At 40.2% G+C, this 5,910-nt stretch overlaps 1 pseudogene; it reads right to left on the reverse strand.

Annotated features, from left to right (window-relative positions):
* Positions 1 to 1,230: 1,230 nt before the first annotated feature.
* On the reverse strand, positions 1,231 to 4,455 carry LOC105979304 (annotated as a pseudogene).
* Between the last annotated feature and the right edge of the window lie 1,455 nt (positions 4,456 to 5,910).

Consider the following 5,910-nt stretch of genomic DNA (forward strand, 5'->3'; position numbering starts at 1 on the left):
CTTAATTTCATGAGTAAATGCACACAAGTGTAAAATATACACCTTAGGATTCCCCCATACAACAGAGGAGAGAACCATTTATTTTTAAAATTCTTGGAGTTGTGAGAATACTTAAGCTCATATTTCCCCCACTAATTTACAACATTAACTTCTAACTCCTATTCCAATTATTCTTGTTTAATTTTCATAAATATCTTTATTTTCAGATTATTTCATTCATAGCTATCTTTGACATGTCATTTTTGTTGTGTCCATTGTCTCTATTTGATAACTTTTCCACTTTCTCAAGAGTGTGTTCTTCTATATGATGCATTCAACTTGGAGCTATTTAAAATAAATTATGGTATTTTATTTTTTGAAATGTTAATTTCATTCTGCTTTTGCAGGTTACTTTTTAGAGAATTATAGAAACATTGCACAGAAAGTAGAATTCCCATATAATGCCTGTTCCAATGTACGATTTCTCCTATTCATAACTGTGATTGCATAGTACAGCTATTATAATTGATACATTGATAGATTGCTATTAACTAAAGCCCATAGTTTGCATTAAAGTTCACACTGTGTGTTAGATATGTCTTTGGGTTCTGCCAAACGCATTGTGTCACTACCCTTACAATGTTACAATATTCGATAATCCACTTTATTCCTTCACCCTCTCTTTGTGGCCTTGGAAACCTCTAATCCTTTGTTTCTCCTCCTCCCTCTCTTTTCTTTTTTTAGTTTAATAGAATTTAATGGCAAACTTATAGGAACAGCACAGAAGACAGCATTGAAAACATGTACTTGCTTATAGGACAATTTAGTTAGAAAAGTATAGTGAATGGATGGAGTCTATTATATGATAAAAATGCTACAAACACCAGTTAGTTGCTGTCAATAAGAAACTTCCTCTCTCTCTTTTTTTAGTAATCCAAATGTTGGCATTGTCTTGAAAAAATTACCAGGTTTATTTATAATTCATATAAATTTGAACTGCTGAAGCATGTTCACTGGAACAATTTGACTTGCATTAATGCTTTATATCCCCACATTTATATTTAAAATACACATGAAAATGGAAAAACTGCCAATAACTGATTTCTGCCCCCTATTTCTCCATTCACAACCATGTAGGTAGGTATCTTTTGGCCCCAATGGGAGGGGGGGAAATCTAATGTTCAAACTACCAACACCAGGAAGAAGGGAATTTTTTTTAAAGAATGAAATGTTTCCCATCACAGTGGATTCTTATGCACAGTTTCCACATAAGCAGAGTGCTAGTTGAGTGTATTGGGGCATAATTGTTACATATATGGCATGTAGAGCATATAGGTTGGTGTCTTCAAAAAAGCCAACCAGATAAGCCTCATTTGCCTCCTGCAAACTGCCAAGAACTGCATGTTGGAAGTGCAGACCTGTTTTGAAGTCCTGAGCAATTTCTCATACCAGATGCAGGAAGGGAAGTTAGCAAATCAGAGGTTCCGTGGACTTCTGATAGCGTCTAATTTCACCAAGTGCCATAATACCAAGCCTGTAAAGATGAAGTGTCGCCACCTCTCCACTGTTTTATTGACTATGGCAATGCTTTGTACTCATGTAGAACCTGTACACGGGTCCAGAGGCAGTTGTGCAAACAGAACAAAGGAATCCAGTATGGCTTAAAATCAAGAAAGGTGCGCACCAAGGTTACATCCTCTCACTGTTTGTATTCAATATATATGCTGAGCAAATCATCCAAAAATCTGGATTATATGAAGAAGAATGTGGCAACAGAGTTGGAAGGCTTGTTAACAACTTGCAATGTGCACATACCACAGCCTTGCTTGCCAAATGTGCAGCCTCCAGTATGGATTACACCTCAGGGTAAAAAAGGCCTAAAGACTCACAGTGGGGCCAATAGGTAAGAAGAATCAATGCCTGAGCTGGCAAAGACTATTGAAAGCACCACGGAGGACTTAAAAACAAATAGGTCTTAGAAGAAGTGCGTCCTGAGTGCTCCTTAGAGGCAAGGATGATGCAACTTAGTTTTACATACTTTGGGCATGTTATCAAAAGAGACCAGGCGTGAGAGTAGGATATCATGTTTGGTAAACAAGAGGGGCAGCAAAAAAGAGAAAGGCCGGTGATGAGATGCATTGACACAGTGCCTGTAACCATGGGCTCAAGCATCGGAACTATTGTGAAGATGCCACGGGACCAGGCTGTGTTTCGTACAAAAGGTCACAATGGGAACCAACTTAATGGCACCTAAAAAAAAGAACAACCAGTAGAGGAGGGTGCATTCTTGCGAACTGCTTTCATGGCCTGCTACTTCCTGGTCGCTTTACCACCCATTGATTTTCGGGCAATTGCCTTTGTATGAGCCAAGGTATCAACAACTGGTCACTTACCCCTCTTCTCCTTCAGCTGGAGCTCAATGAGGCCCAGAAGGTGCTGGTGTCATGAGAGTGGAGGACTGGGGTCATGACAGTGGAAGGTGAGGAAGCCTCAAAATGACAACACAGCAGCTGCTGTAAACACTGGAAACCATTGAGTTTTCACTGTTTCTATTGTATTCCCTTTCAAGAATGTCATATTATTGGAATCATACAGTATGTAGCCTTTTCCTACGTGGCTTATTTCACTTAGAATTTACACTTTTTGGTTTCTTTTATGTTTTTTGGTAGCTTGATGGCTCATTTATTTTTATATCGGAATAATACTCCACTGTATGGACATGCCACAGTTTACACATCAGTTCACCTATTAAAAGCCATCCAAGTTTTTGCAAGTGTAAATAAATTCTATTGTTTTTTTAAAGGCCTTTCAAATTATAAAGTCCATCCCAATTAAATCTGAGTTTAAAAGGGCAAATAACATCACCCGCTTTCCTCCTCCTTCTCTTTCCAACCCTCAGACTTCTTTTTTATCTTCAAGTTGTGTCTTAACTGCAAAAACATTTTTTACAGGGAATCCAGGATGGATGAGCCCTATAGGACCAGTGGTGTGAGTGGCAAAACAGGGAGGGTAAAGGGAGAATGGGTAGGAAAGAGGGAACCGATTACATGGAACTGTGTGTGACATCCTCCCTGGGGGACAGACAACCAAAAAGTGGGTGAAGGGAGACGTCGGACAGGGAAAGATATGACAAAATACCCATTTATAAACTATCAAGGGCTCATGAGGAAGGGGGAGCGGGGAGGGAGGGGAAAAATGAGGACCTAATGTCGGGGGTTTAAGTGGAGAGAAAATGTTTTGAGAAACGATGTACAAATGCGCTTTACACAATTGATGTGTGTATGGATTGGGATAACAGTTGTATGAGCCCCTAATAAAATGTTAAAAAAAAGACCATTTTATTGGGGGCTCATATAGCTTTTATAACCATACATGCATCAAATGTATCAAGCATATTTGTACATATGTTGCCAACATCATTTTCTAAATATTTACTTTATATTTGAGCCCTTGGTATCAGCTCCTCTTTTTTTCCCTCCTTCCCCTACACTCACACCCTCATGAACCATTTGATAAATTATAATTCTTTCATATCCTATACCATCTGCTATCTCCCTTCACCCGCGTTTCTGTTGTTCGTCCCCCTCAGGGTGGGTGTTATGCATCGATCATTGCGATGGGTTCTCCCTTTCTCAAACTTTTAACCCCACCTTCTCCCCACCCTCATGTTATAGCTACTTCCATTTTTGTTACTGAGGGGTTTATCTGACCTGGATTCCATATGTCACGAGCTCTTATCTGTCCCACTGTACGTGTTCATGTCTATCCAAAACTGAAAGGTAGGACTGGGGTCATGATCGTGGAGGATGAGGAAGACTCAAAGAACCAGAGGAATATTGTGTTTCATCAGTGCTATACTGCACCCTAGTTGACATCCCTTTCTTGTGACCCTTCTTTGAGGGGATGTCCTATTGCCTACAGATGGGTTTTAGGTCTCTGCTCTGATCCCCCTCATTCTCAACTATGTATACTATATATATAGTTGAGAATATATATATTGCTTTGGTTCTTCTGATGCTTTTTACCTGATCCTGTTGACACCTCATGGTTACACAGGCTGTTGTGCTTCTTGTATGTGGGCTTGTTGACTCTCTGCTAGATGGCTGCTGGTTTAACTTCAAGCTTTTAAGCCCCAGTTTCTGTATCTTTTGATAGCCAGACACCATCCACTTTCTTCACTGCATTTGCTTATGCACCCATTTTGTCTTCAGGGATCGTGTCTGGGAGGTGAACATCACAGAATGCCAGGTTGTTAGAACAAAGTGTTCTTGTATTGAGGAAGGCTTGAGCAGATGCCCAATGTGTGTACACATCCTCAATGTACTGCCATATAAATATATTTATATAGGCCAATACCTTTATTTTTATGAATTAATATATTTGCTTATGTACATAACTTTACTTATGCCTCTATCCATAGCTTTGCTTCCTCGATCTTTCCTGTTTCCTTTTACCTTCCTCTTGTCGCACAATCATGCTCCCCCTTATTCTGCCTCTTAGTAATTCCTTTCAGTTCGATCACTTTTGCTTCAACACCACCAGGATCTCTACATCCTTCTCATTGTGGATTTTAATTCCCTAGTTGTTCCCCTGTCTGTGGCATTGCTTGTTCACTGCTCCCTTCCCCCTCCTCCTCCTCTCCCCAAGGCCCTCTGGAACAATCAGTCCTGTTGCTTTGTCCTAGGCCTTGCTTCCCATGCCTATCTTATACAGGTAGGCAAACCAACAATAACTGAGACAAAACGAAAAGAAAACAAAAGAACAAAGAAAAAGACCCAAAAAACCCTCCAAAAAGCATACATAATTCCAGGTCTGTCTGCTGACCTTGATGACTCGCTCCATACCAATCCTCGTGGGTTCCAGGACTGCCCCTCCTAGACGGGAGTCTATTTTAGGGCTCCTCAGGGCCTTGTGACTTGGCTTTGCTCTTGTTGCTGGTACACCAAGCCTTGAGAGAAAGAAATGTAAACCACATGGCGCAACTCATGACAGAGAGGTCTACAGGCCAGCCCCAATTAGCGACAAACTGACCACATCCCTAGAAGTATGTGCTACAGAAGACAACACTAAACCTACAGGTTGGGGAGAGAGGAAGGCCTGCCATGCCCACAAGAAAGCAGATCAAAAGGAAAAAGAGAGAGTGAGGGACTAGACCCCATTCTGGCACACCAAGCCCTGAGGATGACGTCTCTGCACGGAGCTGCTAAGGCAGACTGTAGGGCAGAGGACAGTAGGGCTGAAAAGAGTTCGAGACATGATGTCCCCTTGCTGGAGTGTACTGAGACAGAGGATAATATTGGGGACACATGGCAAGGAGTGAACCTCGTCTGACACCCCCCCACACACAGTGGGGCAAACCAAGAGGGAAACATAACAGGCCAGCAATGGCAACTGCAAATACATTTGTGGCATGTGGGTGGGAATGTTGTCCACTAACATACCGAGGTGAAACTCAACCCCGCATTGCAAGTTCAGTTATTTTTAAAAAGAACAAAAACTTTTCATGTGCGTTTGTATAAATTGCTGAAAGTCACTTATAAAAGTCTAAAAACATTGCAGCTTACTCATTTGTTTATTTAAAATACACTTAAGGGGTAGATTTAAAGACAAAGATGTGGTGAGTATTGTTGAAAATTTGGCTGCTTTCATAAAGAGGCATATCATTAATACAGATACACAAGAAAAATCTAGAAAAGAAAAGTCTTAATGACAATAAATCATGTATCACAGCTATTTAAAGAGATTTTATTTATGTGGTTATGAGTAGTTTGCTTATTAACTTAAATATAGGACTATTCTTCTTGGTTTACACATCTGAGTTTTGACTAAAGCATACACTTGTGTGACTACCAGAATAAATATGACACAGAAGAATTTTATCAACCTGCTTCCTTAAATTAAAAATCAATCTTGCTGATGCTTTTAAATCAG

This window comes from Echinops telfairi, unplaced genomic scaffold, assembly GCF_000313985.2.
Source record: "Echinops telfairi isolate 266 unplaced genomic scaffold, ASM31398v2 ScPeMD7_7427;HRSCAF=8465, whole genome shotgun sequence".
Classification (NCBI taxonomy): Eukaryota; Metazoa; Chordata; class Mammalia; order Afrosoricida; family Tenrecidae; genus Echinops; species Echinops telfairi.